The sequence below is a fragment of the Lithobates pipiens genome, unplaced genomic scaffold (assembly GCF_037356315.1).
Source record: "Lithobates pipiens isolate NorthernLeopardFrog02 unplaced genomic scaffold, aLitPip1_a1.2 Scaffold_3, whole genome shotgun sequence".
In the NCBI taxonomy this organism is placed as follows: Eukaryota; Metazoa; Chordata; class Amphibia; order Anura; family Ranidae; genus Lithobates; species Lithobates pipiens.
The window spans coordinates 215585611-215611681 of NW_027507790.1; the positions used below are offsets into that span (position 1 = coordinate 215585611).

General features: G+C 43.7%; 1 protein-coding gene across 1 annotated transcript in view; it reads left to right on the forward strand.

The window, feature by feature from the left end:
* The window catches only part of FGF10 (fibroblast growth factor 10), a 146975-nt gene that overhangs the window by 32907 nt on the left and 87997 nt on the right, over positions 1–26071 (forward strand). The gene's annotated exons all lie outside the window — the stretch shown is intronic.

The window sequence follows — 26071 nt, forward strand, 5'->3', positions numbered from 1 at the left end:
TCTGCTTACTGTAGGTTAAAAAGGCCAAAGTGGTGGCAAATTGATATTTCTGTGTCCCATGTGTGTCCCATATGTGACATATAAGAGATCAGTGAGCAACGTCCTTCAAGTGTGGGATGCCAGTCTGCCTATTTGCATCACACAATGATTATTTCAAGGAGTGACTATCCATATAGCTCCCCTGGAAGCTATAATATTCATATGGAAATGTTATAGCGAGCACTTTATTTAGTTGGTACCTATGATAACATTAGCACATTCCATTATTTGGATTACTCTCTGAGACCATTATGGCCTGTCACCAGGATTATCTTCATATAGTGTAAATTCTGAGGTGCCACTTTAGTATAAATGTTTAGGGTAGAAGGATTAGGTCCTGATTATATATGTGCTTAATTCCAGACAGCTATAGCATAACAGGATTTGCTGTTCTTGGAAATCTGCCCAACACTGTCAAACTACACCAGCTGCTGTCATATTTAGATAGATGTCATGTACGGGAGTTACAATATGGTTAATGCACTTTCACATGTAACATTTATTTCATGACTCAACGCAAGCATAAATGGTTTATAAATCTCAATGAAGGGTCTGCTGACTAAGAGCTTTTTTTGTGGATGCAATCCTGCTTTTGTAATAAAAATTCTGTCTCAGAACAGCTTTCTGGTTAAGGAACATTGGACTGGCAATTACTATGCTGAAATGACCAAAGAGCCAAAGCATATGCATTGGGGGTTATTTACTAAAGGCAAATCCACTTTGCACTACAAGTGCATTTGGAAGTGCAGTCACTGTAAATCTGATGCCGCGTACACACGAGCGGATTGTATGGCGTACTTAGTCCGTCGAAACACATTTCAGCGGACAATCCGCTCGTGTGTGGGCTTCAGCTGACTTTTTCAGCGTGCAGTCCGGAGTACTAAGAATTTCGTTTTTTTCGAAAATTCTGTCCGTCGTACTTTGGTTTCAGCGGACAATACGGTCGTCAGTATGCTAGTTCGACGGACTAAGAATGGCGCATGCCCAGAAAGGATTTACACGGCGGAAGGGTGCTTTGCTGTGTCTTGGACTTCCTATTTCTAGTCCCGTCGTACGTGCTGTACACGTCATCGCGCAAGATTTCGACGGACTGTTTGTGTATCCGTGTGTGGTCAAGTTCGTTCAGTGGAAACTACGACGGATTGTCCGTCGAATTGTATGACGGACTAAGTACGCCATACAATCCGCTCGTGTGTACGTGGCATTAGGGGTAGATCTGAAATGAGGGGAAGCTCTGCTGATTTTATCAGCCAATCATGTGCAAGCTAAAATGCTGTTTTTTATTTTCCTTGCATGTCCCCCTTGGATTTACAGCGACTGCACTTCCAAGTGCACTTGTAGTGCAAAGTGGATTTGCCTTTCGTAAATAATCTCCATTATCATATATGAAGAAAGTCTATTATAATGCAGAGTTTTGGATACAAATGTTCCCATGCTGGAAATGTAAATTTCTACATAACCCTTCTTTTTTCTTTTTATGCCATTTTATTTAAAGCATCTATGGCACTCCATCTTCATCCTTTGTAGCCTGACTGATAGTGGTGATGGTACAAGGCAAGAGGGGAGGTTGCAGGTGGCGCTTTGTTTTACAGTTGAGTATGAGTGCTGCCCTCTTGACCATGACCCATTAATGCTTTTTGGTTAATGTAGCACTGGCTATATGGTTGTTGCAGCCCCAATCCTCTTCTTTTTGGGTTGTCCGCCGTTGGTGCTGGCTCTTGCTATGGGGCACTCGAGCAGACTCGCTCAAGACATACACAGAGAGCATTTTGGCCCCCGATCCCCACTCTCTCCTCATACATCAGAGTTCCCCTTTACATCAGGATCTGGCAGTACAGTCAGTATCAGTAGTGTCTAGTCTATGCAGTCAGTATGAAGAATGTCCTATTACATGGGTGGTCAGTGCTAAGAATGTCCCCTTCCATTGTTGATCAATGGGAAGAATGAGAATGTCCCCTTCCATTGGAGATCAGCGGAAAGAGTGTCCTTTCCATTGATGGCCAGTGGGAAGAATGTCCCTTTTACAGACAACTAAAAGCTCATTGGTGCCAATGGTTACTTACCTAAGAAATTAGAGGACAGGTTCCACTGCTACCACGCTGCTGGCACTGCCAAGTGATGTTGATGCTGGGGCCATGAAGGCACCATCAGTCAAGAGTTGAAATGGCCTCTGTTTAATGAACCCCTAGCAACCTCTGGAAGAATCCTAATGATGTTCTAACATGAGCCCCCCTCAAAAGGTAGAGAATACCCCCTTTATGGCCATCTCTTTGTTCTTCCAGTTATACCTATCTGAGCGCAGCCAGTGAACTCTCATGTCAGGTGAATGTTGTAATCAGAAAGACAGAGTGATATCTGGAGTGGAGTGTTTTCTACCTAGAAGATTGGGTCACGTTGGAGAGTCTGGCATTGTATTTTACTTTTCAGATTATCGTGAACATCAGCCATTCAGTCAAAGAACATTTATATTGGGAAATCCAGCCGTAAGCCCTGGAAAGTTTGCACGTGGGCTGCCTGATGTTTATGAGATGAATGATAGTTATTGTCCCATATATGGGGTGATTTATTATGAAGAGCTGAGATCCTGGGGTGAGTCATCTACATTTTTGCTAGACATAAAAGTCAAGGTACTGTACTGCGCTGGTGATGTACAGCCTGACGTTTTAGATGCTTTATTCCTTTTAAACATGTTTTTCTCATTTTACCTGGAACTTGATGCGTTCTTTAGGGAAAGAACTTTTTTGTTCCTGATATTTGTAAGAATTGTAAATGAGGGAATGTCAGTTGTTCCAGATTTTATTAAGGAACGCTAATCCCTCTTCCTAGTCCCATTGCTTCGCCTGATATCCCGGCCACCCATCTGTACCTCATGGGCTAAAAATTTTAACTTTTATGTGCACAGTCAGCAGGAGTCTCAAACTGCTAGAAACTGCAGCTGGAAAATGTACAAGCGAGTAACAGAACAAATTAAGTCATTTTTTATCAGTTGCTTTGTTGAGCTTCTGCTAACTCATTCCAACTCGGAGGATGTACCAATATTTCCTCATCATGACACATTTTTCTTTCCTGCTTCTTATGAACTCTCATGGCTTCCCTATTTTCCAGTATATCAAGTATGTGGGTCAAGAGTTACCGTATATACTCGAGTATAGGCCGACCCGAATATAAGCCGAGGCCCCCAATTTACCCCCAAAAAACTGGAAAACTTATTGACTCGTGTATAAGCCGAGGGTGAGACATGGCTGTCCATCCCTGTGTGTCCGTCCATCCCTGTGTGTGTGTCCGTCCATCCATCCCTGTGTGTGTGTCCATCCATCCATCCATCCCTGTGTGTGTGTCCGTCCATCCATCCCTGTGTGTGTGTCCATCCATCCATCCATCCCTGTGTGTGTGTGTGTGTGTGTGTGTGTGTGTGTGTATCCATCCATCCATCCATCCATCCCTGTGTGTGTGTGTGTGTGTGTGTGTATCCATCCATCCATCCATCCATCCCTGTGTGTGTGTGTGTGTGTGTGTGTGTGTGTGTGTGTGTCCATCCATCCATCCCTGTGTGTGTGTCCGTGCAGCCTTGTGTGTGTGTCCAGCCTACCTGTGTCCCGAGCCTCCGTCCCGAGCCTCCTCCGTCCCGAGCCTCCTCCGTCCCGTGCCTCCTCCGTCCCGTGCCTCCTCCGTCCCGTGCCTCCTCCGTCCCGTGCCTCCTCCGTCCCGTGCCTCCTCCGTCCTGTGCCTCCTCCGTCCCGTGTCGTGCCGATGGATCGCCGCTCTTCTCGGCGGCCATTCTACAATTCAAAAGCCGCGCCTCCGCCTCCGCCTGTGATAGGCGGAACACTCAATTTCCCAGCAGCCTGTGTTCCGCCTATCACGGACATCCTCTCATCGTCGTCCGTAGTATGAGAATGAGCGGATGTCCGTGATAGGCGGAACACTGACTGCTGGGAAATTCAGTGTTCCGCCTATCACAGGCGGAGGCGGAGAAGGAGGCGCGGCTTTTGAATTTTAATGTCCGCCGTCTGTCTGCTCGATACGCTGATCGAGCAGTCAGACAGCGGTGACTCGAGTATAAGCCGAGGGGGCACTTTCAGCCTCAAAAAAGAGGCTGAAAATCTCGGCTTATACTCGAGTATATACGGTATTACTTCACTTTGACTGAATTTATTGCACAGTGGTTAAGTGGTTAGCACTTCCGCATTGCATCCTTAGGGTTATAGGATCAAGTCCCAGCCATGACACTACTTGCCTGTAGTTTGCATGTTCTCCTTGTGCCTGAGTGGGTTTCTTTTGGGTTCTCCAGTTTCCTTCCACATTCCAAAGACATGCTGGTAGGTTAGTTGAGTCCTTTCTATTTTGGCCCTAGTATGTGCATGTATGACTGTGATTTAGGGTCCTTAGATTGTAAGCTCCTTGAGAGCAGACTGATGTGAATGTACAATATATTTGTAAAGTGCTGCGTAAATTGACGGCACTATATAGTGTAAGTACTTGTAATAAATAAATAATAAAAATATGTTATATTGTACAGAAGCCAAAGGATTTGCATGGCACCCCAGCAACTAGCATGCTCAGAAGGAGGTCAACAGCTGTCTCAGCTGTATCTATTATGCCGCGTACACACGACCGGACTGTTTGACGGACTTAGCCCAGCGGAATCCGATGGACTTTGCAGCTGAGGTCCATTGGACTTTCAAACGAACGGACTTGGCCACACGTGGTCACTCCAAATGTCTGACGGATTCGAACGTGATGACGTAGAATAAGGAAGTTCATAGCTAGTAGCCAATAGCTGCCCTAGCGTTGGTTTTAGTCCACTGGACTATCACACAGACGAACGGATTGTCCGCTAAAAGCCGAGTCTGGCGGACAAATTTGAAGCCGGTCTTATTTCTAGGTCTGCCGGACTTTTGGGAAGAAAAAGTCCGCTGGAGCCCACACACGATCTAATTGTCCGACGGACTCTGGTCCACCGCACAAGTCCGCTGGAAAGTCCGATCGTGTGTACGCTGCATTACAGTTATTGTTTGCAGTAACACCATGAAAACCTGTTGGTATCTGTGATGTCAATATCTTTTCTGGTGGTGCCTGTGGGCTTTGTCACATGCAGAGAAAAACAGATCCATATCACACTGAATTACTTTATTGACAGAGCATGTATATTGTCCTTTTCTATCTTTTATTCTACTCTATGGCCAACAGTTTGTGATCACCTGACTATCGCAGTTTCTATAATTATTCTATTTATTACGCTTTACATACTGTACTCATGTCAGTCTCTGCCCTTAAAGTGGTTGTAAACCCTTACAACCAACTTTGACCTACAGGTAAGCCTAGATTAAGGCTTACCTGTAGGTCCAAGAAATATCTCCTAAACCTATATGGTTTAGGAGATGTTTACCCGAAGACAGCGGCGCGCAGGTGCACTGGGCAGGCTGCAGATCGCGGCTCCGGAAAATCACAGCGCCGGAGCAGCGAGACCCAGAAGTCGCTCTGGGATACATGGCAGCGGTGAAGAGGAAGAGGGAGGACCGCTTGGGGGGCTTCGTTTTCAGGTAAGTTATTCATAATGAGCTAGTATGCAATGCATACTAGCTCATTATGCCTTTGCCTTACAGGGTATGTTTTATTTTTTTAGCCTTTACTCCCTCTTTAAGGAGCTTACATTCCAAGGTCCTTATCTCACATGCATATTAGGGCCTACTTGGAAAGAAACCAACCAGCATGTTTTTGGAGTGTGGGAAGAAACCCACGCAACCAGAGAACATACAGTACCTTGAAAAAGTATTCATACCCCTTGACATTTTCCATATGTTATCATGTTACAACCAAAAATGTAAATGTATTTTATTGGGATTTTATGCGATAGACCAACACAAAGTGGCACATAATTGTGAAGTGGAAGGAAAATGATAAATGGTTTTCAATTTTTTTAACAAATAAATATGTGAAAAGTGTGGTGTTCATTTGTATTTAGCCCCTGAGATAATACTTTGTAGAACCACCTTTCTCTGCAATTACAGCTGCAAGTCTTTTTGGGGATGTCTCTACCAGCTTTGCACATCTAGAGTGACATTTTTGCCTATTCTTCTTTGCAAAATAGCTCAAGTTCTGTCAGATTTGATGGAGAGCATCTGTGAAGAGCAAATTTCAAGTCTTGCCACAGATTCTCAATTGGATTTAGGTCTGGACTTTGACTGGGCCATTCTAACACATGAATATGCTTTGATCTAAACCAGGGGCCTCCAAACTGTGGCCTGGGGGCCAGATGTGGCCCTTTGCTTACCTTTATCCAGCCCTTGGGGGCTTTTTCTGCCATTGATAAAAGACACTATTCCTTCCACTGACACCAACACAGGGGCGATATTTCTCTCATTGATACCAACGATGGGGCACAATTCCTTAAAGCGGGAGTCCGCCGGGAGTCCGCGTTTTTTTTTTTTTAAAAGCCAGCAGCTACAAATACTGCAGCTGCTGAACTTTTAAAATAGTGACACTTACCTGTCCAGCGCGCCCGCGATGTCGGCACCCGAAGCCGATCTCTCGATCGTCTCTCGGGTGCTGCCGCCGCCATCTTGGGTATGGGAATCAGGAAGTGGAGCCTTTCGGCTTCATTTCCCGGTTCCCTACTGCGCATGCGCGAGTCGCGCTGCGCAATAAGGATGGACCCGCTGCCTCTGGGATCTGTGTATTTCCCAGCAGGCAGCGGGGGACTTTCGGAAAGGGGCGTAATCTACGCCCCTTTCCGCAGAGAGCTATCCCGGAAGTGGGTGCAGATACCTGTACTGTACAGGTACCTGCACCCCCCTCCCCCCTGAAAGGTGCCAATTGTGGCGCCGGAGGGGGGGAGGGTTCCAATGAGCGGAAGGTCCACTTTAGGGTGGACCTCCGCTTTAAACTGAAACCAACAATAGGGCACAATTATTTCCACTGACCCCAATGATGGGGCCCTATTATTCCCATTGACACCAACGATGGGTCGCTATTCCGCTGAACCCAACGACGGGGCACTATTATTCCCACTGACCCCAATAATGAGGCACTATTATTCCCATTGACACCAATGATGGGTCACTATTAATCCCACTGACACCAATGATGGGTCACTATTAATCCCACTGACACCAACGATGGGGCACTATTAATCCCACTGACACCGAAGATGGGTTACTATTAATCCCACTCACACCGAAGGATGGGGCAATATTAATGGCACTGACACTGAAGATGGGACACTATTAATCCCACTGACACCGAAGATGGGTCACTATTAATCCCACTGACACCGAAGATGGGTCACTATTAATTCCACTGACACCGAAGACGGGTCACTATCTTGGATTGTGGGCTCCTAGAGGGCAGGGACCGATGTGAGGGTTAGGGATAATTGTAGACACTCACTCAGGTTGAACTGGATGGACTGGTGTATTTAGTCAACCTTACTAACTATGTAACTATGTAACTATTAATCCCACTGACACTGAAGATGGGTCACTATTAATCCCACTGACACTGAAGATGGGTCACTATTAATCCCACTGACACCAATGATAGGGCACTATTCCTCAAACTGACACCAACAATGGGGCACTGCTAATCTCACTGACCCCAATAATGGGGCACTATCCCTCCCACTGACACCAACAAAGAGGCACTATTAAGCCCATTGACACAAACCATGGGGCACCATTTATCCCACTGACACCAACAATGGGGCACTATTCCTCCTATTGATGTCAATGATGGGGCACTATTCCTCAATCTGACACCAACAATGGGGCACTATTCCTCAAACTGACACCAACAATGGGGCACAAGTAATCTCACTGCCACCAATAATGGGGCACTATTCCTCCCACTGATACCAACGATGGGACGCTATTCCTCCCATTGACACCAACAATGGGGCACTATTCCTCCTATTGATGCCAATGATGGAGCACTATTCCTCAATCTGACACAACAATGGGGCACTAATCCTCAAACTGACACCAAAAATGGGACACTATTAATCTCACTGACATCAATGATGGGACACTATTCTTGCTACTGACTACAACGATGAGGCACTATATCTCCCACTGACACCAACGATGGGGCACTATTAATCCCACTGACACCGAAGATGGGCAACTATTAATCCCAAAGATGCATTGTTTAATCCCACTGAGGCCAGGACAATTTCTACTTCCAATAGCAACAGTCCATCCCCCCATAAAGTCTGGAGGACAGGAAACTGTAACTTTGTTTAGAAAGTTTGGAGACCCCTGATCTAAACCATTATATTGTAGCTCTGGCTGTATGTTTAGGGTCGTTATCCTGCTGGAAGGTGAACCTCTGCCCCAGTCTCAAGTCTTTTGCAGACTGTAACATGTTTTGAAAGATTTCCCTGTATTTGACTCCATCAGGGCAGGACTTAGGGTGGTGGGGGCCCCTGGGCTTGAGTCGCTTTCAGGCCTTACATTCTATACATTACCGTATTTATCGGCGTATAACACGTGCCGGCGTATAACATGAACTCCAAGTTTAGTAGGGAATTTTAAGGAAAAAAACTTTTAGGAGGGAAGTTTAAGGAAAAAAACTTACATTTAAATGCCCATCAATGCAGCCTTATCAGTGTCCATCTGCAGCCTTGTCCAGTGTCATTTGCAGCCTTATCATTTGCAGCCTTGTCATTGCAGTCTTGAAATTTAAAAATGTCGCTCTTGGGTCCTCTCAGCAGCTTTCCAGTCCTCTCGACGGCTCTCGGGTCCTCTAGGCGGCTCTCGGGTCCTCTCGCAGTCCTGAGCGGAGCCGAGAGTAGCCAAGTGTACTCGGCTCGGCTCACAGTAACGCCCAGTCCCTGTGTTATGACCATCCTAGGGCGGGACTGGGTGTGACTGTGAGCAGAGCCGAGCCGAGTACACTCGGCTATGTATTTCGGTGGGGCCCCCTATTGGACGGGGCCCATGGGCTTGAGCCCAGTCAAGCCCAATGGTAAGTCCTGCCCTGGACTCCATCCATGTTCCCATCAACTCTGACCAGCTTCCTTGTCGCTGCTGAAGAAAAGCATCCCCACAATATGATGCTGCCACCACCATGTTTCATGATTGGAATGGTGTGTTCAGGGTAATGTGCAGTGTTAGTTTTCCGCCACACATAGCGTTTTGCTCTTAGGCCAAAAAGTTCAATTTAGGTCTCACCTGACCAGAGCACCTTCTTCCTCAGTTTGCTGTGTCCTCCACATGACTTCTCGCAAACTGCAAACTGGACTTCTTACAGCTTTCTTTTAACAATGGCTTTCTTCTTGCCACTGTTCCATAAAGGCCAGATTTGTGGAGTGCACGACTAATAGTTGTCCTGTGGACAGATTCTCCCACCTGAGCTGTGGATCTCTGCAGCTCCTCCAGAGTTACCATGGACCTTTCGGCTGCTTCTCTGATTAATGCTCTCCTTGCCCGGCCTTTCTGATTAGGTGGACGGCTATGTCTTGGTAGGTTTGCAGTTGTGTCATAGTTTTTCCATTTACGGATGATGGATTGAACAGTGCTCCATGAGATGTTCAAAGCTTGGGATATTTTTTTATAACCTAACCCTGATTTAAACTTCAAAGCTTTATCCCAGACCTGTCTGGTGTGTTTCTTGGTCTTCATGATGCTGTTTGTTCACTAAGGTTCTCTAACAAACCTCTGAGGACTTCACAGAACAGCTGTATTTATACTGAGATTAAATTACACACAGATGGACTTTATTTACTAATTAGGTGACTTCGTTATATGTTTCCTTCCACTTCACAATCATGTGTCACTTTGTGTTGGTCTATCACATTAAATACATTTATGTTTTTGGTTGTAACATGACAAAATGTGGGAAAGTTCAAGGGGTATAAATACTTTTTCAAGGCGCTGTACATACTCCATGCAGACTCTATCCTGACTGGGGTACAGAACAGGGATCTCTAGTGTTGTAAGGCAGAAGTGGTAACCATTAAGCCACTCTGCTGGCCTACTGTGTTGCTAAATATATATGGCAAACCCTTTAAGGCTAGGTTCACACTAAAACGCAGTGCGGGCAACCCATAATTGGTGCACGTTTCCCACACCGCATTCAAAACACACTGCAGTTGAAATCTGCAGCTGGTGTCAATGTTAACAACACACCCAATTTCAGGTCGCAAACGCAGTGCGCTCGTCTGCATCGGATTGCATGGTACAAAAGAGCCATGCGATCCGGTTGCAGTGCCTTGCCAAAAGTAGCGCATGCACTACTTTTGGTGCGATGCAGTGTGATTTGAGCCCATTCAAAAAGAATGGGCTCAAATCACACCACACTGAATCGCATGTGAATCGAATAGGAATGCGCAGCACCTTCCTGTTCAATTAATTATCTGAACTGGGACTAAGTATCTTATTTTGATCTAATCTTTGCGACCTTGATGCATGTTTGATGTCCACTTATGCAAGCATGCATCTATGTATGCAGTGTTTACAGATTACTTCTTTATTTTTTTTATTTTATTTTACCATACCTCCCAACTTTTTGAGATGGAAACAAGGGAAACCTATTGGTAAAATTATGTAGGCATAGTGCAAACCCCCTGACACCCCCCCCCTTAAAGGAGAATTGTTATTTAAATCCACATGTGCTTTCTTTTATCACTACTATTCCTATATATTGTCTTTTGAAATTTACAAATGCAGCAGTTTAGGATTTGGATGAAAGGTTTAGCACTGGGAAACACTTTTTGAAAAATAAATAGTTAATTTTATATACAATTATATAGATCAGACCAAAATAAGGGGCAAACGAGGAGGAAAGAGGGACAGAGGGACTTTGTTTTAAATCAGGGGCAGTTGGGAGCTGTGACTTTACTACATCTAAAAGAGATCATCTTAACCTCCCTGGCGATAATCCCGAGTCTGGCTCGGGCTGCAATTTCAGTACCACGAGCGGTAACCCCAAGCCAGACCCGGGATCGCATTGCTGGATACAGGGAGGATACAGGGAGAGGTTACTTACCTTGTCCCCTGGATCCAGCGATGTCCCCCCCGCTGTGTGTGCGAGCTCCTCCGCTCGATTCACACAGTGCCCGAGTGCCGCCGAGCTCCGTTCCCTGCGACGTTACGACGCACGGGAGCGGAGATCGGCGCCAAATTCAAAAAAGTAAAAACACAAAACACACACAGTACTGTAATCTTACAGATTACAGTACTGTATAAAAAAATTACACATCCCCTTTGTCCCTAGTGGTCTGTGCAGTGCCCTGCATGCACTTTTATATTATAAATACTGTTTTTTTCTGCCAGGAATTTGGAGATTGTCCATAGCAACCAAAAATTGTCCCTTTATGTCAAAAGTGATTTTAGACCAACTAGAAAACAGCGATAATAAATTAGAATCACTTGCAGAATTGAGCGATAGCGATTTGTGGGGAGATCCGTCATCAAACACTAAATCTAATGACAGCGACAATTCTGCAAATGAGCAAATTTCTGTGTTTTTGGATTTGATTACACTATTGAATAATTTTTATTATTATTTATTATCATTATTTATTATATTATAAACTTTATTATACCCAGGATGTCTACTAGAACAGATTTAAGAGAGTTATTCCTACGAATTACAGGCCTACAATATAAAACGCCAAATTTCCATGCAAAATAATTGTACTGCTTTCAGCACCTAAAATCGGAAATAATCATACCGCCAGGGAGGTTAAAGGAAGCCTGCCATATTAAAAACCTGCCAGACTATAAGAATAAATTTTGGGAATGAATAGGAATGAAGTTGGTCTTGACCTCCCACCTCCTGCACCTCTCTATTGACCAGGCAAGCTGTGCATGATAGTATTAGGCCACTAGGGAGTTGGGGGAAGAGTTTGTGCTGGAATTTGTGATCTAGAGAGAACATTTTCTTGAATCAGAAGCGAACGAAAACTTTTGGATTTTGCAGTGACAATGTACTTCATTTGCAATGTGGTCCTGGGTACCTGTGCTTTTTAGAAGTTCTGCTCTGCAGAGCTTGTCCTGTGTGTTCAAAGTGTTATCTTCACCATGATGTTCATAATTCCTGTCTTATCTCTTGAAAACAATTTCATCTTATGTAACATTGTACTTGGTCACTTTTTTTTTCTTATAGCCTTTGTCTGCTGGAGTTACAGGATAAATGATTGTATGGCTCTACTTTTGTAAATATGGTTTCAATATAGTGGATGTATGCTAGCTTCATCCTATATATTCCTATATATTCCATATGAAATTCCCTACATGAATCTTATACCGCGTACACATGGAATTTCGGCCAGCAAAAGACCGATGAGAGCTTTTCGTCGTAAAATGCGACCGTGTGTATACTCCATCGGAATTTTGCTGGGGAGTGAATTTCCGCCAGCAAAAGATTGAGAGCAGGTTCTCAATTTTTCAGACGGAAAAAGCTTCTATCGGAAATTCCGATCGTGTGTATGCAATTCTGATGTGCCAAAACTCACGCATGCTCAGTGATTCAACTACGAGATGGAAGCTATTGGCTACTGGGTATTGAACTTCCTTTTTCTAGTCCCGTCGTACGTGTTGTACGTCACTGCATTTTTGACAGTCGGAATTTGGTGTGACCGTGTGTATGCAAGACAGCTTGAGTGAAATCACTTCGGAATTCCATCAGGAAAACCATCAGAGCCAAAATTCCGATCATGTGTATGCAATTCTGATGTGCCAAAACTCACGCATGCTCAGTGATTCAACTACGAGATGGAAGCTATTGGCTACTGGGTATTGAACTTCCTTTTTCTAGTCCCGTCGTACGTGTTGTACGTCACTGCATTTTTGACAGTCGGAATTTGGTGTGACCGTGTGTATGCAAGACAGCTTGAGTGAAATCACTTCGGAATTCCATCAGGAAAACCATCAGAGCCAAAATTCCGATCATGTGTATGCAACATTTAACTATAATTTCCCCAGATTCCGGTGTTACGTGTGTGGCTAACAGAGGGCAGAATTAGAAAATGTCTTGAAAAACTTAACATTAATAACTCACCTGGACCAGATGGTTTGCACCCGAGGGTTCTTAGGGAACTCGGTCAAGTAATTGCTAGACCATTGTAACACATTTTTACTGACAGTTTACTAAATGGAATGGTACCAACTGATTGGAGAAAAGCCAATGTAGCACTAATATTAAAAAAAGACCAAATGACTTCCCTGGGATGAAAACGGTATCATTAGCAGTAATCAGCATGGATTCATGAAGAATTGTTCTTGCCAAACCAATCTATTAACCTTCTATGAGGAGGTCAGTTGCCATCTAGATAAAGGAAGGCCCGTAGACGTGGTGTATCTGGATTTTGCAAAAGCATTTGACACAGTTCCCCATAAACATTTACTGTACAAAGTAAGGTCAGTTGGCATGGACCAGAGTACTCAGAATGGTCAGGGTGGAAAGGGGGGTCTCCCAGGGCTCTGTCCTATTAAATTTATTCATAAACGACCTGGAGGATGGGGTGAACAGCTCAATCTCTGTATTTGCGGATGATAATAAGCTAAGCAGGGCAATAACTTCTCCGCAGGATGTGGAAACCTTGCAAGTAGATCTGAACAAATTAATGGGGTGGGCAACTACATGCCAAATTAAGTTTAATGTGGAAAAATTTAAAATAATGCATATGGGTGGCAAAAATATGAATTCAGTCTACTCACTGGGGGGAGAACCATTTGGGGAATCAAGGATGGAATAGGACCTGGGGGTCCTAGTAGATGATAGGCTCAGTGATGGCATACAATGCCAAGCTGCTGCTAACAAAGCAAACAGAATATTGGCATGCATTAAAAAGGGGATCAACTCCAGCAATTCTCCCGCTCTACAAGACTCTGGTCTGGCCGCAACTAGAGTATGCTGCCCAGTTCTGAGCACCAGTCCTCAGGAAGAATGTGCTGGAAATGGAGCAAGTACGGAGAAGGGCAACAAAACTAATAAAGGGTCTGGAGGATATTAGTTATGAGAAAAGGTTGCGAGCACTGAACTTATTCTCTCTGGAGAAGAGATGCTTGAGAGGGGATATGATTTCAATTTACAAATATCGTCCTGGTTAACCCACAATAGGGATAAAACTTTTCCAGTGGAAGGGAGTTTAGTAAGACACATGGCCACTTATTAAAATTAGAAGAAGAGGTTTAACTTTAAACTGCGTAGAGGGTTCTTTACTGTAAAAGCAGCAAGGATATGGAATTCCCTAACAAAGGCGATGATTTCAGCGGGGAGCATTGATAGTTTCAAGAAACTATTAGATAAACACCTGAAAGACCACAACATACAGGGATATACAATGTAATACTGACATAAAATCACACACATAGGTTGGACTTGATGGTCTTGTGTCTTTTTTCAACCTCACCTACTATGTAACTATATACCTACAGTGCCTTTCAAAAGTATTCACCACCCTTGGCTTTTTACCTCTTTTGTTACATTACAGCCTTTAGTTCAATGTTTTGTTAATCTGAATTATATGTGATGGATCAGAACACAGTCTAAGTCGGTGAAGTAAAATTAGAAAAATATATACATAAAATTATTTTCATAAATAAAAAACTGATAATTGGCATGTGCATATGTATTCACCACCTTTGTTATGAAGCCCATAAAAAGCTCTGGTGCAACCAATTATCTTCAGAAGTTAAATAATTAGTGAAATGTGAAATGATGACCACCTGTGTGCAATCTAAGTGTGACATGATCTGTCATTACATATACACACCTTTTTGAAAGGCCCCAGAGGCTGCAATACCTAAGCAAGTGGCACCACTAAGCAAACACTGCCATGAAGACCAAGGATCTCTCCAAACAAGTAATGCTACATACACACGATTGGACTATCCGGCGGATTGTCCGTCTGACTTTGCAGCTGAGGTCTGCCATACTTTCAAACAAACGGACTTGGCCACACACGATCGCTCCAAAAGTCCAGCAAATTTGAACGTGATGACGTAGAGTAAGGAAGTTCATAGCCAGTAGCCAATAGTTGCCCTAGCGTCAGTTTTAGTCCGCCGGACTAGCACACAGACGACTGGATTGTCCACTAAAAGCCGAGTCCGGCGGACAATTTTAAAGCAAGTTTTATTTCTAAGTTCGATGGACTTTTTGGGAAGAAAAAGTCCACTGGAGCCCACACACCGTCGAATTGTCCAGCGGACTCTGGTCTGCCGGACTAAGTCCGCTGAATAGTCCGATCGTGTGTACGCGGCATAAGGGACAATGCTGTTGAGAAGTACAAGTCAGGGTTAGGTTATAAAAAATATCCAAATCTTTGATCCCTAGGTACACCATTAAATCTATCATAACTAAATGGAAAAAACATGGCACAACAGCAAATCTGCCAAGAGACGGCCGCACACCAAAACTCACAAACCGGGCAAAGGAGGGCATTAATCAGAGAGGCAGCACAGAGACCTAAGGTAACCCTGGAGGAGCTGCAGAGTTCCAGAGCAGAGACTGGAGTATCTGTACATAGGATGACAAAAGGCTGTACGTTCCATAGAGTTGAGCTTTATGGCAGAGTGTCCAGAAGAAAGCCATTACTTTCAGCAAAAAACAAAATGGCACGTTTTGAGTTTGCGAAAAGGCATGTGGGAGATCCCCAAAATGTATGGAGTAAGGTGCTCTGGCCATTAAAGAAAATGCTATGTCTGGCACAAACCTAACACATCACATCACCCAAAGATCACCATCCCCACAGTGAAACATGGTGGTGGCAGCATCATGCTGTGGGGATGTTTTTAAGGAGTCGGGACTGGGAAACTGGTCAGAGTTGAGGGAAAGATGGATGGTGCTAAATACAGGGATATTCTTGAACAAAACCTGTACCACTCTGTGTGTGATTTGAGGCTAGGACGGAGGTTCACCTCCCAGCAGGACAATGACCCCAAACACACTGCTAAGGCAACACTTGAGTCAAAGCTGTTCACAAGCTCAAACCATCCAACTTGAAGGAGCTAGAGCAGTTTTGCAAGGAGGAATGGGCAAAAATCCCAGTGGTAAGATGTGGCAAGCTCATAGAGACTTATCCAAAGCGACTTGGAGCTGTGATAGCCACAAAAGGTGGCTCTACAAATTATTAACTTTAGGGGGGTGAATAGTTATGCACATTGACCTTTTCTGTTATTTTTGTTCTGTTTTTTATTTGCTTCACAATAATAATAAAATAAAAAATCTTCAAAGTTGTGGGCATGTTCTGTAAATTAAATGATACATATCAAACAATCCATGTTACTTCCAGGTTGTGAGGCAACAAAACACAAAAAAATGCCATGGGGGGTGAATACTTTTGCAAAGCACTGTATGTAACTACAGAAATAAAAGGACAGACCCCCCGCTGGGAGAACACAGTGGCTTGGCAGAAGGGATTCCCCTGTCAACACTGTCTGTGTTGATGGGGGAATCAAGCAAATTTCTTTCATGCAAAAAAGAAATTCACTCCATGTTTGGCCGGCCTTAGTGCGACAGATGTCAAATAGAGACAGATTCCTCTACCTGTTGGAAGCTTGCACATGAATTAGTAGCATGGAGGTATGTGGAAGGTAGCTCAGTCAACAATCCAGTGCATGTTTAAATCCCATATTATACAGCGTCCTAGGTTACTAGGTCCCTGTCAGCTGCATATTGTCATTGGTTGCTAGGACACTGTTCGCTGCATAGTGTGCTCTGGACAGTGTCCTATCAACCAGTCACAGGTGGTGAGAGGGAGGAGGGAGGAGGTACCTGGGATAGCATCCTATCAACCATTGATAGATGGTAAAGGTAAGGAGGTGCCCAGACAGTGTCTTATCAACCAGTGAACCTGGTGAGGGAGAGGAAGTGCCCTGGACAGCGTCCTATCAACCAGTGACAGGTGGTGAGAGGGAGGAGGTGCCTGGGATAGCATCCTATCAACCAATGATAGATGGTGAGGGGAAGTAGGTGCCCAGACAGTGTTCTATCAACCAGTGACAGGTGGTGAGGCGGAGGAAAAGTGCCCTGGAGAGTATCCTATCAACCAGTGACAGTCAGTGAGGGGGAGAAGGTGCCACGGACAGGGTCTTATCAACCAATCACAGGTGGTGAGAGGGAGGAGGTGCCTGGGATAGCGTCCTATCAACCATTGATAGATGGTAAGGGGAAGTAGGTGCCCAGACAGTGTTCTATCAACCAGTGACAGGTGGTGAGGCGGAGGAAAAGTGCCCTGGAGAGTATCCTATCAACCAGTGACAGTCAGTGAGGGGGAGAAGGTGCCACGGACAGGGTCTTATCAACCAATCACAGGTGGTGAGAGGGAGGAGGTGCCTGGAATAGTGTCCTATCAACCATTGATAGATGGTGAGGGGGAGGAGGTGAACTGGACAGTGTCCTATCAACAAGTAACAGGTGGTTAGGGGGAGGGGGTGGCACACACATACCGCTCTTTACTGCACAGTGGCCTGTCTCTGTACACCTACTTAGAGTTAGTTGATCTTAATGGCCTACAGTTTACCTATTTATGAGTAGTAACATATTTTCGAATTTGTCACAGCCATAGTGGCAAATTAGAACTGTTTGAATCTGTTCATGTGTCACAAGGCTTTCATGAATTAGGCGCAGGACTTTCAAATGGGCCGATACCGTCAGAAAAGTGTCAAAATGTGTTGCTGAATCACGACCATTGTTTCCTCAATAAATGTCTGAAGCATACATCTTTAAACACAATGTCGCACATTGTAAGCTATTTCTGACTAAGGCTTTGTGTACATGGGACGTTTTTACAACCTCTCCTGAACGATTTAACTTGACAGATAGTATCCCAGGTTTAAAAGGTCTGTTTGCCACATTTACATGCGTTTTGCCATGTTTGTGTTTAAAAGCGTTTAAAAAGAATTTATTAAAAAAAAATTTTTTAAATAGCCACAAATGAAAAACGCCTGTAAACAAAATGTGGCTAAATGCGAATTACCATGTTTAGCCGCGTTTAGAAGTGTTTGGCGCTTTAAATGCCTCTAAACTCAGCTTCTGAACCCATTTTCTTGCGTTCCAAAAGAAGTGGTATGTTCAAAGCTTGGGATATTTTTTTTATATCCTAACCCTGCTTTAAACTTCTCCACAACATTATCCCTGACCTGTCTGGTGTGTTCCTTGGCCTTCATGATGCTGTTTGTTCACTAAGGTTCTCTAAAGCCCCGTACACACTATCAGATTGTCTGCTGAGTTTTTCCTTCAGATTTACCAAAACCATATAATATGAGGTCAAACCTTAGGAGTTTCAATGTGTATGCAATCAGGCAGGCCCTTCTACTACATGGTTTTGGTAAATCTGAAGGAAAAACTCAGCAGACATTCTGATAGTGTGTACGGGGCTTAAGAAACCTCTGAGGGCTTCACAGAATAGCTGTATTTATACTGAGAATAAATTACACACAGGTGGACTCTATTTACTAATTAGGTGACTTTTGAAGGAAATTGTTTCAAGTAGATTTTAGTTAGGGGTATCAGAGTAAAGGGGACTGAATACAAATGCACACCGCACAAACCATTTATTATTTTCCTTCCACTTCACAATTATGTGCCACTTTGTGTTGGTCTATCACATTAAATCCCAATAAAATACATTTACATTTTTGGTTGTAACACGACAAAATGTGGAAAATTCCAAGGGGTATGAATACATTTCAAGTCACTGTACGTGGCATAATTCAGAAATTTGTTTTCATATTTCACATGTCAGAAATAGCCCTGTGAGACCCCAAACATTGACTGTTTCTGACTAATGTAACATTTTTCCACAATAAAAAAATAAAATGTAGACTTGGAGGGTTGGTGACTCTTTACAGCTCCTTGCTTAGTTCTTGCTTCGCTCATTGCGGTCACTGTGAGCATCTACGTATTATAATGGTCACATGCTTTAAGGACTGCAGTTTATACTACGAAAGTTTGACATTGTGTTTACACTTGCCGAAATCTAAATAAAGCTTGTTGAGGATACCAAAACATGTTATTCCTTCTTATCAGTCATTTTAGGCCAAGGGACGGTTACCAGCTGTTGCCTTCTGTTTCCAACGGGACTACTGACAGGAAGTCAGCTGTGTATAGTAAGATGTCCTTCCCTAGGGGTAGAACATAATCCATTTGATGAAATTACATTCTAATTGGTGTGTAAAAACCCAATTCCACTAAAAACTGATGTTTCAGATGTGCAGCAGTGATTTGAGTGGAGAGACTCTTGTCATGAGAACTTATTGTAGCTTGTATCTTAGCCCCCTCACACAAAGCCAGCCTCTTTCAACCTGATAGCTGTCTTGTATTTGGAGCATGGTGCCACTATAGTTTACTTTGTAATGCCCCAAGTTCACTTTAAGCAACATAAAGCCCCATACACACGATCAGAAATTCTGCCAGCAAAAGTCGGATGTGAGCTTTTGGTCAGAAATTCCGACCGTGTGTATGTTCCATCTGACTTTTCCTGGCAGAATTCCAGCCTGCAAAAGATTGAGAGCAGGTTCTCAAATTTTTGGTTCTGATCGGAAATTCTGACCGTCTGTACAAATTCTGACTCGCAAAATTCCTACGCATGCTCGGAAGCATTGAACTTCATTTTCTCAGCTCGTCGTAGTGTTGTACGTGACGTATTCTTGACAGTTGAAAGTTCAGAGAACTTTTGTGTGACCGTGTGTATGCAAGCCAAGCTTGAGCGGGAACTCCATCGGAAAAACCATCCAAGTTTTTTGCAACAGAAAATCTGCTCGTGTGTACTCTCGTGACCAGGTTGTGAAAGACAGAACCCTCCAGGTCTGAACAGAAAAATTGTGGGTAGTATCAAAGGTACTAATGCAGTGTACACACGGCCGGACTTTTTGACAGCAAAGGTCTGACAAAACAAATTAGTCGGACAATTCGACCGTGTGTGGGCTTCGTCTGACCTTTGCTGTCGAAAAATCAGATGAACTTTATATTTAGAACATGTTTCAAATCTTTCCGACGGACTCGACTCCGGTGGAAAAATCAGTTTGTATGCTAGTCCGACGTACGAAAACCGACGCAAGGGCAGCTAGTGGCTACTGGCTATGAACTTCCTTATTCTAGTCCAGTCATACGTCATCACAGTCTAATCCGTCGGACTTTGGTGTAATTGTGTGTAGACAAGTCCGTTTTGGCGGAACTCCGTTGAAAAGTCCTTCGGAGTGTACACAGAATTATAATCCTTTATTATTGGCCATTACAAAGTCTGGCAGACCTGTGTCTTACAGAAGCTAGTTAAAAAAAAACAATATCATTTTTGTTGAAAGCTATATTAGTTGTGGGATGAAGGGAGATGTTTCTCTTGTGAGTGGAGTTCTAGTATGTGACTGTACTTTCTGGAATTTGGTGAGTTGGGGTCCATATGAAAGGTGCATATTAAAATCTGTCTGTCAAGTAGGCATTCACCCAGGCCACCAAGTTGTATTAAAGTGGAGTTCCACCCACTTTTACAACTTTATCTTAAAGGAAAAACCACCACTCGTTTTTGGATAACGTTTTTTTTTTCTTTCTTGCCTTTTCTGAAGTACTGAATGTACTTCCGTCCTATCTCGCCGCGGCCCAGGGCGTCATTTCCTCCTGCTCCCCCTACTGTATTCTGGGACATGTGTGCATCCCAGAAGACGACGGGAGCCATTCAGAGGACGCCCCGTGACTCACGAGTGTGCAGTAGGAAACCGACGGTGAAGCCAGAAGGCTCTACTGCCGGTTTTCCTGAGTTAGAATGATGGTGCCTGCACCCGATCTGATGGACAGATCGGTCTTGGGGGGGGGGGGGGGGGGGCGACATCGCGGCCCCCCTGGACAGGTAAGTGTCCTTAGTAAAAGTCAACAACTATCATGTTTGTAGCTGCTGACTTTAAAAAAAAAATTGTGGCTGGAACACCGCTTTAAGGTTTATAAAGCCATCAGGTGTTCGCCTAGCCATAATGGTTAGTGGTGTTGTTTTTTGTTTTTTTTGGTGTGGTGATGGTGGTGGTGGGATGATGGTTGTTGTAAATTGTATATATTCAAAAGGCTTCCAACTAGCCCGTTGTATCATAACTTAGTTTATATAGCTAAAGTAGAACTCTTGGCTAGAACCAACTAAGCTGAAAACGACTCCCACCCACCTTCTAACTTTGATACTAAATACACTGTAAAAGGAAGATGCATATATGTACCTATTCTCAGAGTGCTCTGGTCTGGTCACATGATCTCCCCGGTTCTCCTCCTCTCCCCTGAAGCCAGCTGCTGGAATCACATGACTGGTCTGGAGCATCATATGAAAAGGTAAGTATAAACATATTCCCTCTACAGGGTAATTAGTATAGGTGTTAGAAGGGGGTGGGAGCTATTTTAAGCTTAGCTCTAGCCTGAACTTCAACTTTAAGTCTTATGGTTAGCCCACTATGTCATGGTAAGGTCATGGTAAGGTCTATAGTAAACAACCATACTACAGGGTTGTAAAGTTGTTCTGTGGGTAAAGTACTGGTTTGTTATGTTTTATTAATTTAATTGCTCTCAATTCTTCAATTCTCTTTGAAATTAACAGAACAATTTATTTTCTTTTACTTGTCACTTAAAGTGGTATTAAACCCAAAGCCAAAAATGTAATATATTGCAGCTTATCAATCATTAGATGTGGTGGCTGCATTCATTTTCTTTTTTCCCCCATCTTTTTACACCTGTTGATCTAGCCAGTAACTCATCCCCTGTTTTAGAGAGACACTACTCTGGATAAATGATCACAGAGACACCTTTGGACAGCAGCATTGTCAGTCTGAGGGGAGGGGAGCCTGCCAGAATATCCTAACTACAGCTGTATCTGATTGAACGTTTTTGAATTGAAGGATGTCGGGCAGGAGGTGGCTAACATTTATACAAAATTATTTTAGTGTACCCAGATTTAAAGTTCCACTCTATACCTAGCCCCCAGTGAACAGTTCAGTACCCATTTCCCCCTGGAGTCTGCCCATGCATTTTTCTTTTTCTTTTTTTTTTTTATAGGAGACTACCCCTTTTTCAAAGGCTTCAGTCCGTCAAGTGAGTCCACTTATTCATTAGTCCTTCAGATGCAAAGAACATATCAGGGCAGCTCTCTACATCAATATGATGTGAATAAGATGCTGTGATGACAACCCCTCGAGGGCGGGGCAATGACACCCTATGATGACAGTGTCTCCTCAGTCTTTCTGGATAAGTGACGTAATAGTTATGCAGCCTATACATTAGTCTTTTTTGTTTTTTCATTTAACCAGCGGGTTGAACAAAAAAAATGACCTGATTCCCCCTTCCACACATTCAAGGTTGATGAGGGAATCACTCCCACTGAGTCTTTGTATTCTGACAGAGGGGAGACTTCCCTGCCATCAGAATACACTGATCAGGTGCGTTCACAACCCGCACAGAAACACCCTGCACTTTAGCAGATGTGTCATTGGTTACCAATAATTCTTAATGGTAATGCCACGCATCGGCACCCAAACGGTTTTGTGTGCGCCAAACCGCATGGTGCCACAGAACTGCGCAGTTAGGCATGGCATGAGATAGGGATCGGCAACATCTTTCCCAGTCTTTCTTGTGGGTACAGCAGGGCATTCTAACAAATGCACAGAAAAGCACGTATACGAACCAGGGCTCAAGGTCTATTTTGATCTCAAACGATTTGTCCCGGAGTTAAGCTTTAGTAGGTTTCTGATCAGTGCTACTTGGCATTTGAAAAAATAAGTGTGACTGTGGTTCAGACAGTAGAATGCAACTTCTTTTTAAGGGTCAGGGCTGATGCTACTGGCTATATGTACTAGAACATGTGATATTTTTTAAAATGAACGTATAGTCTTTTTTAATTTATTTTTTTATTTTTTAATACACATGTATAAGAGGTTGTCCTGATGTTAAGTGGCCTATCAATGTGTTTTACTGTTCTAAAAAATGTTCTTTCTATGTAAAGCTTATCCTTTTACATGTGAATAGGTCCAGCCATATTGGCATATTACATAAACAGGCTCAGATTCCTGCTTTGCAGTACTATGTTATGGTTGTGCATCACACAATGCAAGTCTGGCTGATGCTTCGAAACCAATGCACTCCCTGTGTGGCTAATATTTCATCTCAACAGTTGTTCAGCAGTGAGGAAGATTGTGATTGAAGTGTCTAATGTGCCCTATAATGACTATTTACAGATGTCCAGGTTTATTAAAAGTTGGTGCTTTGCAAGTGTGGGAAATAGATAGATTTTGATTATTATCAGTAGCAGTAGATACAAATGGTCCTCATAATAGTCTCTGCTATGACCCCAGTGGCTGCTCTGTGAAACTCAACCCACATTCTGGCTTATCTGTTCTTGTATGTTTACTTCATGATGTTTACCCATTTATATTGGGCCTTCAGATCTGTCTTCTAATTTATTAGGAATTTTCCACTTTTCCTTCCTGTTTATCTCTAGTTATCTCCTTCTTCCCCAGGGCTCCCATAGTATCTTGGAATTTATTTGGTACTGTGTAAAAAAGACTTCAGGTCAGTGCTTACAATAAATACCCACCAGTTGATAGACATCATAAGTGTGGTTAGAAATAGGACTTTCTGATGATGTGATCACAACAATCAATCACATTGCAGAGTGTGGTGAGCTTAAAGTGGCTGTAAACCCTCAAGCTAGCCATACATGGATCAAAATTTGGTTGGTTCAGCAGGAACCAGCCAAATTTTGATCAGTGCATGGCAGTTGCCTTTCGGGCTAGGTTCACACCCATGACAGGAGATTGTGACCAGCTCTCTATGGTGCTGGTTCCTATATCTCCGTTACACCTGCACAACAGCTTTCACAGGAGTGCTCTTTGGCTCCATTTCAGGGCCAAATTCAAGCAAAAATTCCGCTCTGATTCATCCCTAAAACGGAGAACAGGGGCACAACAGACACCTGCTGCGAGCCGCATCCATCAGAGGTGTGAACCCAACTTCAAGAGGGGTTGATCTAGTGATTGAATTCTCCCAAACAGGACTATTGGTATATTTTTGCTCAAACAGAGCTTGCAGGTAATCAGCCGCAGTGGTGATCAGTGTATTCTGGCAGCAGAGAAGTTCCACTGCCAGAATACGGTAGCACAGCAGAGGGATTCCCCCATCCACTTGTGTGTGGATAGGGGAATCGGTTGTTCTTTTTTGTTTAGCTGGCTGGTTGATCAAAAAAAAATATCCATATATGGCCAGCTTTACATACACCTGGTGATGTGACCAGCCTCAGGTGATATAAAGAGATGAATCAGATCGTCCTACAAAAGTTGTAACTGTTTATCTGCAGCCCACTCTCCTCTACATCTACACAGATCAAGATTTATTTTTTTATCTCTAGAAGCAAGGGGAAGGGATCTCATGTCACATACACTGCAGCGCATAGAACAGAGAGTTCCCTGATATCTGACTGCTGACAACCCCCTTCGTCGCTCCAGAGAACACGCCTCCACTGCTCTAGAGTCCAGTGGCAGCGCGCTTTATACCACTGCATCCGACGCTTTGCATTGCACTTGGTAATGTAAGGCTTGGATGCAGCCGCTCTGTCATGGAAACCATTCCATGAAGCTCTCTTCACACTGTTGTGCTAATCTGAAGGCCGCATGAAGTTTGTAGGTCTGTAGCTAATAACTCTGCAGACAGTTGGCCACTTCTGCGCACACTGTGAGCTTCAGCATGCGCTGACCCCACTCTATCATTTTATGTGGCCTACCACACTGGCTGAGTAGCTGTTGTTCCCATTTGTTATACTTATCTGCTCTTTAGTGGTTTTGCACAGAGCAGCTCAGATCCCCTTTTTTTGAGTCCCCCGACAGTGCTCCTGGTTCCTCCCCCTTGAGCAGTGCCACAAGAGAAAGATGCTTGCCTTGGGGGCACTGCAGTCTGCTGGCTCCCGAGGCACTATAAGACACATAGAGCACAGTGGCTCAGCTGTGCCCCCCACTCTCTCCTCATTGGCTCACTGGTTGTGATTGACAGCAGTGGGAGCCATTGAGCTCCTGCTGCTGTCTCAGTAAATGAGGAAAATTAGGTCCCGGGACAGCTGAGGCTATCATGAACATCGCTGGATCAGAAGGAGCTCAGGCAAGGATTGGGGAGCTGGGGGGGGGGGGGGGCACTGCACACAAAAGTCATAAAATGCATGAAGGTAAAAAATCTGCCTTTAGAACCACTTTAATTTCAACTGCTTACCCACTGGTGCACAATGCTGGATGAAGATTGCCCTTTGCACAGGTGTAGGGATCAGTTCATTTATTACATGACAAAGAATTGGCAAAGCACTATGGAATATCTAAATACAGAGTTGTCCAACAATGGATGAGCCACTGGTGCCAGGCTATAAAAACGCTGAGCTGCTCAACCTAACATCTAAAATACTAAATGTTTCTTTACAATATTTCATATTGAGCTAATTAAAAAATTAATCCTATTTTTTTCTGACATGACCCTAAAAAAATAAAGAAAATAGATACAAAGTCACAATGCATTCCCTTAATAAAAATGGCTTTATTCCCCTATGCGCCTCTAACTTCTGCAGACTGCAGCTCACAAATGCATCAGCAGTCATTAGTTTTACCACTGTGGAATTGGAAAGCAGAGGGATAACTTCCTGGAAAGCAGTTTGAAGGCGGCTCTGTTGAGCAGGCTCATAGCCTTACCCTGGAGCTAACAGACGGTTCAGCTTGTGATAGTTAATTGTCACTATGACACAGGAAACCGAGGCTCAAACCATCACCTAATTCTCAGTGACACTGATACTTTAAGAAAATAAATTGTCTAATGTTATTACCGTGAGTAGCTGTCTGAAAATGCATTTGGGGCTATATTAATAAACTACAGCAGTAAATGAACAAAACCATTTAGAAAAGTTCAAATGTCTACTATGATTAAAGTTTCAGAATATCAATTTACTGAAATAAGAAAAAGATGCAGGGTTCACAATGTTTTCCAATTTGTATACAAAAAAATGGCTCAAATTGTGCCTTTGTGAATTTCTGGGTGCACTAGGCTTTGCAGGTCTTTTTATTGGATCTACTAATGTATAGGGATCGGGTGCATC